Below are 12907 nucleotides of genomic sequence, written 5' to 3'. Positions count from 1 at the left end.
ACCTGGCAATGATTTTTGTTTCAAAATTTATAAAAGATGTATGATGGGGGATGAGCTGCACCTGTGTATCTGATGACCACGTTTTGGGACTATTACAATAGTTGCTGCTCTCAGGTTACTGCCCTGTAAAGACTAACTCCTCTACCACTTCCACCAGTGAGGGAAGACAGTCTTTTCCACAACTTTGCCTTGAGTTCGATAGGGCACGGCATCTTATCACTGATTAAACCTGTTAGAGGTTCAGAAAATTCCTCTAGCATAAAGGGTAAGTTTAACTCTTTCCACACAGCCAGTGGAAGGAAGGGGAGCAGCAAATCTGCCATCCTATTCTCTCACTCCGTCTGATCAGTCAGTGACCTTGTTGCATAAAGCCTTTGGTAATATTTTGGAAAAGGCTGAGTAATAGATTGCAAATATACAATCCTGACTGCCTCGTCAGCATATGTTTCTGGCACTACATAATATTTCCCTTGAGGAGATGCTTGTCAGTGAAGCAGAGTTTCTGCCTTGTCACCCCACTTATTGAGATGGTTTTGCAATGCTATCCACACCTTTGCTGCATCTAATTCAACCTCTCTTATTGCTTGATGGGTGACTTCTATGTTGCAGAGCAATGCAGCCTCCTTGGTGGTGGTGTATTCTCTTTCAAATTTCAAGAGTTTTTGTTTTAGGATGGTCAATGTCTTCCACATTCACTGGTACTCCAGTACTTTGCCTCATTTGACCTCTCTATACACATCCCATTGTGTGCGTGATGGGGATACAGAACCCATGTTAAGCTGAAAGAACACTTCGGTGTCATCCTTTAGCGACTACATAAATGTGCTGTAAGTAAGCCACCAAGCCTTCAGCATACCATCTCAAATGCTGCATGGCCATTTTTCAGGTGGGGAAAAATTTGAACCTGTCATTCTATTGATATCACATTTTTTAATTAATGGCAGTGTTTTAGTATGTCTGATATAATATTGCTGAGACCATATATTTTAAATATGATTGCTGTGTTCTTTTATGGCTTTACATTTAGAACTGAATAAAGATATTATTGTTATTAGTACTATTGATAGCTATCAGTGGGACCAGGAAGAGGTCCAAAAGAGAGTATGTGAAATATGCTGCCGAGAAGTACAATTATTCTCTAATCGCAGGGAACCATGCATCTATCAGACCCAAAGAGTCCGCCCATTAAAGCGATTGGCCCACCTGGTGAAGGCTGGTCTTACTTGTCGCAGATATATCTAGCTCTTTATTCATACTTCTGTTCAGATCCCACACCATTACTATGATGCCATGTGATGCCTCCGTACTGCACATACCTAGTTCTTGTAGGCGCGAATATGCAAGGGGTGTGGGTATGCATACACAGATCATTCTTGGCAGCGACTTATTGTTCTGATCATTCCAAACACAGCACAAATCACAGCCACCCCACCATGCCACAGTCAGCTGTCGTCAGTCCTTGTGGCCATCATTTCCTGTCTCTGTCTACAAGTCAGTCAGGGTTCAAGGCACGCACCACGGTCTTTCAGCTCCACCGGGCTACCACACTCAATTGGTGGGAATAAGGCCATTTTATTCTGCACTTTTGGGACATCAGTGATGTGCCAGGAACTAGATATATTCAGGATTGTATGGTGGGCTGGCAGAACATGGAGTCTATCCTACCATTTTGCTAGCGATATTCCCCAGAATACCACTTATCTCAAAATTATAATAGAAGCTCTGCTACAGTTATTATCCTTTGATAAGAAGTACCAAAGAAGTGTTCCCGGGTTCCTCTGCTTGGGTATTTCAAAATCAGTGTGTAGGAGGAAACCTCTATGAATGGGGATGCCCTATTTTTTTTTTTAACCCAAACAGAAAGATAATAACTACAACGTTGGCAAGATGGCAACCCGAGTTAAATGTTTGCACTGACAACTTCTGGGACCTGCACATCATGGCTTAAAATATCAGCAAGGTTCATAAAGTATATGTTTGCCCACAGTGGACACACTGGAAAAGATTTTTGAAGGAGTTTCCTGTTTTTTTCTGGCTGCTTTCGAATTGTTGACAACATGACTAGGTAGATTTAATGACCTGATAAATGTGCAATACATTAGTTGGTCAATGGAACAGAAACTATTTGACTGAGATAAACAGTCACTGACATGACAACTAGAGTCAATCGATCAATCATCTTTATTCGATCGCATACGAAGCAGATCATAAAAGATACAAGAAAACACACAGAATTTTAAATGATTATAACAAGCATAAAAGTATGAGCGAAGCATCCAAAAAAGTAAAAAACATGAATATCAACCAGTCCATCTAAACATCCAAAAGACCAAATATTAAAACATCATGCTTTTTTTTCTTTTAGAAAGAAGACTACTGCTATACATGTATCAGGACATTCTACTTGTTGCAAATGAAAACAACGCCACTCTACACTTGCTAAATTTGGATTTTCATAGTACAGGCAATAAAGAGGGATTAGTAAGGGGGGAGGTAAGCTTTACAGAAGAAAACAAAATGGAGCAGGGTCTGGGGAGACATCTCATCACACGAGCATGTACACATGTCAAAGGAAGCAAACTGGCCTTGTGGAAATCAGAGTAGCCATTTAATTGAGACTAACCTGTACAAGGATAACAACATACGTTCCCAAGTGCCTAGGACCAGACTCACATAGGATGCCACCCCCAACGTGGTTTTTAAGAGACAATATTCCCTAACTGAGGGCTTCAATAATTCTCCACCTTCTCTGTGGGCCATTCTATGGGAAAGAAAACACTCCCTGTTCCACTCTCTATCCTTTTTGGAAAATCTGATGGCTTCTTGAAGGGCAATCTAGGGCATAAATTGTCTTCCTAATATATTTAAGCCGGGGTCCTGTTCCTATTAAAGCAGGAGAGACAATCCAAAATGAATTCCTAAATCAGACTAGCTTACTCATTATACCAAACTGAGCACCACAGCATCAGGGAAACAAGGTTAAAAATCTGATCTCTGCTATACTCCAGGCCCATTTTCTGGTGGATAGCAAAATTCGATGTTGTTTAAGGGGCCCCCTATAAACGGTAACACCCTCTATTTTCCTTGGATTCGATATTGCCCACATCCCTATAGCCCCATACACCTGCTCCACAAGATAAAATAGAAAGACACTTCCTCATATAGAGTTTATAGAGTTCAAGTGAAGGGTGTATGGATTTTTTCCTATAGAGGAGGCAAGAGAAAAGATTGAACCAACCGCATGCAGAAAGCAATTTTTTCTGTAGCTGACACACGGGCTTCAAGTGCAAATGCAGTCATACATTATGTCAAGATATGCAAACTGGGTCACTTTCTCAATTGCCTGCTGCCCAATACAAATAAAGCGGGTTTTATCGTTTTTGTAAGCAAGGAGTTTGATTCTGCGAAACTGTTCTGCATTACAATAGGCTCAACATCCTCTTTTAAAAAAGGTTAATCAGACCAACACACTAGTCAACAATTTTGCACTTAATCATTCCCATGTTTACAGATTGCCAAACTAGTCTCACCCTGTCTTTCATGGAGATAGGCTGCTTGCGGCCAGTTATTCTTCACAGGAATATTTATTGAGAGTGATATGGGTTTATGGTAATTATATATGGTCGGCAGGTCATCACCTTTGAAGGCAAGAGATTATGGGGGTCATTCCGACCCCGGCGGGCGCCGCCCGCCGGGCGGAGACCGCCAAAAGACCGCACCGCGGTCAAATGACCGCGGCGGTCATTCTAACTTTCCCGCTGGGCCGGCGGGCGATCTCCAAAAGATCGCCCGCCGGCTCAGTGGGAAAGCCCCTGCAAAGAGGAAGCCAGCTCCGAATGGAGCCGGCGGATTTGCAGGGGTGCGACGGGTGCAGTGGCACCCGTCGCGATTTTCAGTGTCTGCAAAGCAGACACTGAAAATCTTTGTGGGGCCCTGTTAGGGGGCCCCTGCACTGCCCATGCCAGTGGCATGGGCAGTGCAGGGGCCCCCAGGGGCCCCACGACACCCGTTCCCGCCATCCTGTTCCTGGCACAGGATGGCGGGAAGGGGGTCGGAATCCCCATGGCGGCGCTGCTTGGAGGATTCCCTGGGCCAGGGGTAAACCAGCGGGAAACCGCTGGTTCCCCTTTTCTGACCGCGGCTTTACCACCGCGGTCAGAATGGCCCAGGAAGCACCGCCAGCCTGTTGGCGGTGCTTCCGCAGTCGTTGGCCCTGATGGTCGGTGAAGAATAGAGAATAAAGAATATCTTTATTTCTAGAAGTATGCAATCAATTATGGAACCAGACCCACTACCCATGTATGTTGGGGCTGCAGATGCCATGAAGCTGGAAACAGCACTCTCCAGATCATATGTTGCCAGGAAAGTAAGCAAAAAGGACCCCCTGGGATTTATATCTGCCTCCAACCTATAGTCTGGTAGATAGGGAGAAAATGTAAAAGACAACAGTATAGGAATGGCACCCAACTTGGTGTTAAAATCACCAGCCAATATAACAGTGAATGCTGCACCTAAGCACGAGTTCCTGTTTGCTACATTATCCACAAATTCAAAGAGCCAACAAAAATTCTGGTTGTTCCTAACTGAGAAATCATTATTATAGAACTGTACTAAGACCAGGCCAAAGTTAGAGCCCCACCTCAGATCAAAGGTCTGCATATTATCCCCACTCAGGTGTAACTTCTCTATAATACAGACAACGGTGACATTAAACCAGGTGGCCTAACCTCCATTGCCCAACCAGAAGGCGACGGGGAGGCAGGGTGGTTATAGCATGTATACCCATTAAAAAATAAATAAATACAGTGTCATACCTGTTAAAAACGGCACACCAATCTTAAATAGATAACTTGGACGCTCATCCTGCAACATTCCAGCACAATAATTTCAGGTTCACTTCAGGCTGATGAGGTGGCTTAACTCCTTGGTCCGAATCATGAATCACCAAGGTGGCAGATTAAGAGTAACAGTGATGGGTCCCCTCATTCGTCAGACAACGTGTAATGCCAGGTAGGTGAGTAACTGTCTCTGTTCTGTGCTGCCCACTCAGCAGTCTCGGATTACCAGGATAATTCAGGAACGGAAGACTACTCACGCTACAAGGGCACAAACTCTCAGTCTCCGAGGAAACAGATGGTCCCAGAGCATAGGTACCATCCTGCCCCAGATGTTTCATCATTATCCTCTAGTCCATACAGAAACATGAATTTGTTCCTACAGTAGCTGGAATGAGGCTTTTCTAGTAGTGTGGTCAAAGTTGGCAGGATCCAAATGTTTATTTAAAAATAATAATAATAAAAAAGGCAAAAGGGTGAAATTCTTAGTGTCCCATTTTTCAATTCAGACATAGAGAAAGAATCAGAAGGTCTCAGCTCGTGTCCGTTGGTATTCGATTCACCGACGGTGATCTGGGGACCGTTAGAATAGAAGTTAAGTCTTCAGTGAGTGACTGCCTTGTGGGTCCTATCATACAGCCCTTACCATGGATGCTCAAAGATTCCTCAATAGCGGCGAGGCAACCTTAAATGGGGCGCAGCTTTGCATTGAGGAGGTGAACAAGCCTTTCACCTAAAATATCCCAGAAGGCACTATACTAGAAGTCATAGTGCACTGATCTGAAGTAAGCAAGCTGTTTGACACTCCCACTTTAGGCTTTTGAGTTATTTTTCTACGTTTGGTAGATTTGAGCTGGGATCAAGAAGATTAGGCTCTACCTCTCCTTCTGTTGGGGCGCCCACTGACCGAGGTCACTCCAGACAGAACCTGACCTCTACTTTGAGCGTTGCGCTGAGATCGGGACACTGGGGATTGAGATCAATCAACTTCAGAGGGAGGGAGGGGAAGGAAGAGAGAGAGTGTGTGAGAGAGAGAGAGAGAGAGAGAGAGAGAGAGCGATAGAGAGAGAGAAAGAGAAAGAGAGAAAGTGGGGAAGAGAGAAAGAGGGGAAGAGGGGAAGAGAGAAAGAGAGAGAAAGAGCACGAGTGAGCCCTGGGCAGAAAGCTATCAATTGTGGTATGTCCTTGGACCTGCAGTACAGCAGAACTTATTTCCTGTTTTCCCATCGGGGCAGAGCATTAAGGGGTGCAAGTTAATGGTAAATCATGCTGTACTATGAGCCTCCGCTCTACCCTGGTCTTAAAAAAAGAACTATTTTATCCCCCAAAGAAAGTAACTCTGCCCAACTCAGGTTCACAAACGGACAGGGGTGATGGGAGCAAACATGCAGTCACACAAAATACCAGTGTAGAGAGGCAGGACTGAAGAAGAGGAGCCAAGGAGAGTGGCCCAGTGTCATCCCGGTGATGAAAACGAAGAGGGGCCCGGTCTTGGCCTGGGCACGCGCCCGGGCGTGTCCCACCTTTGTCTGGTGCCCAATGGATCGCGATGAGCTGAAGGTGCTCTTCGCTTGTGCTGCCCCTCTTCCTGGCTTGCAATGGTAGCTGGGGGCTGTATTCCCTCTGTGGCAGTCCCAAAACTCTGCTGAAACGTCCTGCATCCGTGAGATCAAAATGCGTTAAAAAGCACTCTCCGTTTGTGCTGGCTCTCCTCCTTGGCTTGCGATGGTGGCAGGGGGCGCCAGTCCCACTGTGGCAGTCCCAACGCTCTGGTGAAGTGCCCCATGTGATCACAAGACGCTGAAAAGCGCCCTCTGCTCATGTTGGCCCTTCTCCTGGGCTTGAAATGGTGGCTGGGGACTGTAGCCCCCCTGCGGAAGTCCCAAAGCTCTGCTAAAGTGTCCCTGACAACTAGAGTCGTTGTAATGACTAAATTCATGCAATGTCATCACATGAAAGCTGAATAAAACTTGGATTGGCCCTAGTATGGATGACTATTTGGATTATTTTTTTATGGTTTCCAAGGCATAAGATTATTTTTGAGACACACTGTACCCAAACATTTTGGATTCCAAATTAGATAGAGAACAACAAGACTGAGAGCATGGCACTACATCGTTTTCCCTCCACTCACAATTGTGGTTATCAACCACTTGATAATTGAAACACGTTGTCCTCTTTTTGTGTACCTGTAGCATGAAGACAAAACGACATCTGCTCCTATGAGAAAATTGGAGGATGAAGCCATAACTATTGCCCACATAAGGATTTTTTAAGAAGCCATTATTAGATGCCTTTGTGTCATACATTTAGTGACACTCAATACGACTTGACCAAGAAATGCCTTCACTTATAGGGGGGTAGACACTTTGAAGATTACCGAAAGGATGGGTGGTAATAAAAATCCTATTATACCATATTGAAAGAAAATTAGTTCATAATGATTAATCTTCGGTGAATGGTAACTGCTCCGTGGGGGTAACAGCCAGGGGATGATTTCAAGGCTACACTGACTGACCCTGGGGCCCTTAAACGAGGAGCAGCTACACATACAGCAATTACAGGTATTTCATGTAGATAGCATTGCCGAAACTTTTTCCGTCGTTGCAAAACTACATCTTTTAAAAATCCAATAGAAGAGGCGTTTTGTACACATGCTCTTACCAGCAGGATGTGGGAACATACTTTTCAGCAGAGATATTAATCTGGGGAAGAGTGATTAAGGGGGATACCTGGATGAATTTTGGGTTGTGGGTCTAAATGGCTGCAGTCCAGTTGCCAGTATATTGCTAGTGCTGGAACAGATGTACTTTTACCTTGCGTCTGATGATAACAAAAGAAAGTGGCAAGTGTCAGTGATTTCTTAGGTGTTAGATAATAAATACAAGCCACTTCAGATCACTAGTTGGTAAAAGGGGTACTGGTGGCGAAAGAAATATACACTCCAACTAATACACACCCTATATACTAGTGCCGCCCATCAGAAATCAAGAAGAAATTACTTAAAAGGAGGTTATTCCACCTACTTTCCAACATGTTATACCATTTCCTTTGCTATGTGATAAGCATAATCATAGAATTCACAGGATCTTTACATTCTAGGATACTACGGGTAAACAGAAACTACAAATGTTATATGTAAAAGAATTCCAATCATATACTGCACAGATCACTAGATGATCCATTCCAGACACCAGTACCTCTTTTAGGCCTGTTTATTTCTCTACTTTTTAGTATACGTCATAGTGTAGTTCTAATTGGAAAAGCCAGTCTAAAAGTACCCGAGAGCAGCGAAAGAAACAAGACTGTAGAAGCTACTAACCTGACATGAGAAAAACTGAGACCCCGAGTACTTGCAGGAGTCATTAACACATTTAACCATAGACTAGTAATGACATTTAACATTTATTTTGTGTTCAGTTGCTATAAAAAGTCAAATGTTAATGTACTCCTTTCCCACTGTTTGGCAACTAAGTGCCCACAAGCACTAATGATAAGAGCAACAAGAATATACAAGCTGTGAGATAAAAAAGCACTGGAAGGGTTCATTGGTCATGCTCTTCCATTTACCCTCCCTTCACTCCCACTCAGGCATGTCAGAGGTTGCCCTGAAGCGGGGCCCCTTCATAGGAAAAAGGACCAACAACTGCTGGTCTTTAAGGGCGGTGAGGCCATCCCTTCAACCTTTCTTTCCCATGTGAAGGGGGTCTGTTAGGCTCAGCAAATGTCAGCCTAAAATACACTTTTCTTGTGGAGGTCAGGCAGCAAGGCGCTAAACATGAGCTAAATGCCCAGGCACCCAAACTCCCTGAGCTGAATTTTGCTGGGCTGAATAAGTGGCCTCCTCAGCCTGGCAAAGCACCTTGAGGACCTCCCCTCATGTCAAGGGAGAAGCGTCACTGATCGCCTCAGACCCGGGTGCTTTAGTTTTAAGCCCAGGGCCAAATGTCTATCAGTGACAACTTGTCACTGAGTGGGGCGGGGTGTCGGCAACGCTCACTGACCCTATCCAACTCTGTAACAAGGTAGGCCAATGAGAGGAGGCAGCATTCCCAACCCTTCTGCAACCACCAATGCTTCAGTAGGTAATATTTGTTTTTAATGTTTGGTGCTTGTGTATGTATGAATGTATGTGTATTTCTGAGTGTATGCTGTGAATGGGAGTGTATCTGAATGTGTGAATGCATGGGGGTGAGTGAGTTTGAGTGTGTGCGTATGTGGGCCCCCCTTTCCCCTATTTTTCGCTTTAACTAGCGGCAGCCACTGACATGGACCAGTTTCAGAGTTTAATAAAGTTGTACAATCGAGAAAGAAAACACAGGACAGAGTCAGATCTGGAACTATCTAATGTTAGTGGTAGAAGCTTTGTCATTATTCATTAGCGCAGCTTTGCCCTAAAATCCATAGATAAATTTGACAGCACAAGTGAAGGTCCGCCTCCCCAAAAAAAACACAAAAAAAAGGCAGGGTTCGGGAAATAATGACCACTCTTATGGGGATGCTACCATTCAATTAAATGTAGTTTTTTAACCACTGTATTGGAACTGGGTGCTTAAAAAATTTGTATGTCCAAAGCAACTGGAAGAGAATGATAAAGTCCCATTTTATTCACAGTGATATGATGTTTTCACATTTGTAACATAATCCACTAAATACTGCATAATTCACAGATGTAAAAAAGTATGTCTAACTCAAAGAAAATAAAAAGGTACTTAATACACCATAAAGAGAGCAACCCCAGAACTGACTCTTTGTAAAAGACCACTGATCAGGTTTAGCATTTCATTGTTCTAGTCGTGCGTACAACCTGAGGCAGCTGTTCCGCTATGGCGGGGCCAACGGCCTATTGTAAAAGGGGCGGGCCAATGGCGATGACAGGGACGGACGGGGAGTGCAGTGCGCATGTACGTTTGACTAGCCATCTCAGGTCGGCCAAACACAAATGTGCACTGTGCTCTCTTTAACCTGGCACTTTACTGCCAGGTTGGAGGCAGCAGGTAGAGGCTCCCACTCTGCCTCGGAGCCCGCTGGGTGTTATGTCCAATCCTAACACTGCTTTCATGCTGTCAGCAGCATGAAATCAGTGTTAGGATTGGCCACAGGGCAGGCTGGAAGCCTGTGCCTGCAGTGAGGACACCGGAGCAGCTAGGAAGATATGTTTTAAAAAATATATATTTTTTTTGTCGTTCCCCACCCCAGGCACGCACCGCGCCGTCCCTTTCCCCCCTACAAGGCTCGACTGCGTACAGCAAAGATAGTGTAAAATGGCCTGGGAGACAGGTTTTGTCACCAGTAGGGAAAACCTTAAACACTTAAAGGAATGAATCCTTCTTTACCATGCATTTTGTGTATTTCGGTCTTGCACTGTTCACACAAATTCAGTTTTACCTCAGGGATACTGTTCTCAAAGCAGCAGTTATTTCAATGAAGATACCTGAGAGGAATCTCAAACGTCCTATGCCTCTTTTTAACGTTCATCCCTCTACTGTGTCATTTACATAAATAATATGAAACGTGATGTACTGCCCTCCATGCCTGTTTCTTAAGGGAAGAATAAATGCCATACGGCGCAATCATAGGTTAATGGCTAAAACTGTGGAGAATAAATAAGGCACACCATTTACTACAGTAAGCATGCACTTGTACGCATATGCAACTTTATATATATTTTACACAAAGCGGTTAAATTCGGAATGTAAAAAGGATAGTGCTAATAAAATGTTGCTTCTGTACTTTATATACAACACAAAATTATTAAACATCGATAATCAATATCTTAAATAGGCTTTGCTGAATACTGATAAAAAAAAATCTTAACCAACAAGTATTTTTATAGCAACGGGGTCCGTTTTGTATCAATTTGTGTTAATATTAAAGACGCCTAGACAATAGTGCCATAGAATGTGTAGCATAATTTACTTTTAAGGGCTTAATACACAGCATAATTTGCCTCGCTCCATAATTTAACCTTGGCTTTATTGCCGCTTTATTACAGGTACTTTAAGCATAGGCACACGCCGCTCCCTGCTAAAACACAGCATGGTTGCAGCTATCACAAATGAAACATACATACTATGGCCACAGGTAAAGGGCAGTACTGAATGGTCATTGTTAAAAACACCACTCGGCTAATGCTACCAACAAAGGGATACACAAAAATGTAACGATAGTGGTGAAATGACAACATGCTCAATAGTAAAACATAGAGTTATTAAAACTGATAGAGAGCAGGTCTGCTACAAAATGACCACACAGCACAAGTAAACTACATGCCTTTAGTCTGAAACAGTAACAAACACCCAACCGAAACACGAGCTGGCCAAAGCTTAAGTGAAGTACGTATGCATAACACTCGCGGCTAGAATACACTATAGCTGTATTTAAGGAAGGTAACATTCCAAAATATCCAGCACTGACATATTTCGAATAGACCAAACTTATACAGAGTAAACCAGCTGTTCAAACTAATTGGAACCATAATCACTGCGGGCTCACTGTGCGTCCCTGAAGTTAACAGGACACCAGGGTTCGATGAACGATATCAAACACAGGAAAACGTGGCAGTCCGTCTATGCACAACAACATGATCCACGATCAACACCAGGAGCTTGGAGATCACTCCGGTGTTTACCTCTGCACTAGAGGCACCCCTGCAATTCAAAAGCTACTCTGCTCTTACGTGCCAGGCTGCCCTGCCCTCCCTGCCATTCTACTCTGATTTCCTCAGCAAGCCTGCCCTTTCCTCCTGTGGAAGACTAACCTGCTCCGCGAGCCTGTTTTGATCTGCTAAATTGGATGCTGGGCTCTCCCTTCGTGACATTTACTGCTGCCCGTCTGCCACGATTCGTGATCCACTATCATGTGCCATCGTCTCTCGTGTGTTAGGCTGCCCTAACCTCTCTTGTTCCATCTTGCTATGCACTCTCCTGTGCCAGCTTCCCTGCCCTCACCTGTGGCATCCGTTCTGCTCCCTCCTGCGCCAGGCTGTTCCATATGCCTCTATGCCAAGTCGTGCTCCTGTGCCAGTATGCTCCACTCTATCTCCGATGAGACAGCTCGCATAACAATCAGTCCCACAACAGAACATGTTCTGCGAGTCATCTGGAAGTGGGCGGTGCTACTAATGTGTTAGGTAACCTGCGATTGGAGCATTGGTGGCATCCTAGCCAGTCCAAGTGCACTATACAGAATTCCGAAGTGTTGATTGGCTGTAGTTCGCACTTGTCTTTGTCCGCTCCACCCTCTTACAGTCGGTGGGTGCCGCCCGATTTGGAGCGAATTGAGTATGGCTGGACTCTCAAGTGCAACTGAGTAGAGTTAGTTGGGATCGGGTGGTGATCAGGCAGGTCTGAATAGGCTGCTCCAGCCTGTCGTTAAAGTAGAGGTTGTGACCTCACGGCCAGAGCTACAGACTGGTATTAGAAAGCCAGGACCGTGTCCCAGCGCCTGTTCAACATCGTGTGATTCTGGACAAATCAATTGACCTCAAGATGCCTGTAAATACTTGTTACTTCGTGTAACGTAACTGTTTGCTTCTTAGAAGCGCTGTTAATCTCCCTTTGAAATATAGAAGTGTATGCACTGTAACTATTTTCTCATGGTTGACCTTGTCACAGTCATTTTGTGATGAATGACTCTTTGTTTCTGGGTCTGACCAGGTGTGACATCCATATAGCAAAGACGGGGCATTTCTACCATTTACTGACTCTGGGTAGTCAACGGCATCACTGCATACATGCCAACATTTTAGAAGAGGAAAGTGGCAGATTTAAAAATATAATCAGGAAAATGAATTTCCCTCATTGACAACAATTGAAACAGAGTCATCATGTATCAAATGTATTAATGGTTTGGAAACTCCAAGGTGGCTCACATTAACATTTTACAATACATATATACGCATCAGGCAGAAAAAATAAATAATTACATACGATATATAAGACCACAGAAAATTATCAGTAGAAAATAAAATACATTACCAATAATAAAAAAAGAAAACATAAAAAAAGATTTCCACAAAAAAAGTACCTTAAAACCCTTTCAACAGGTGCAACAGAGTCCAGAACTCTTAG

General features: G+C 44.0%; 1 protein-coding gene across 4 annotated transcripts in view; it reads right to left on the bottom strand.

Annotated features, from left to right (window-relative positions):
• PPP2R3A (protein phosphatase 2 regulatory subunit B''alpha) overlaps nt 1-11932 on the bottom strand; it is a 1031009-nt gene extending 1019077 nt beyond the window's left edge. For all 4 annotated transcript variants that reach the window (XM_069213531.1, XM_069213530.1, XM_069213529.1 and 1 more), the window contains exon 1: nt 11786-11932. The gene's annotated coding sequence lies outside the window, so the exon portion shown is untranslated. The remainder of the gene's footprint in view (nt 1-11785) is intronic.
• Between the last annotated feature and the right edge of the window lie 975 nt (nt 11933-12907).

The sequence above is a fragment of the Pleurodeles waltl genome, chromosome 11, assembly GCF_031143425.1.
Source record: "Pleurodeles waltl isolate 20211129_DDA chromosome 11, aPleWal1.hap1.20221129, whole genome shotgun sequence".
NCBI classification, from domain to species: domain Eukaryota; kingdom Metazoa; phylum Chordata; class Amphibia; order Caudata; family Salamandridae; genus Pleurodeles; species Pleurodeles waltl.
The sequence above is the reverse complement of the archived record's forward strand: the minus strand, read 5'-3'. Positions and strand labels throughout refer to the sequence as shown.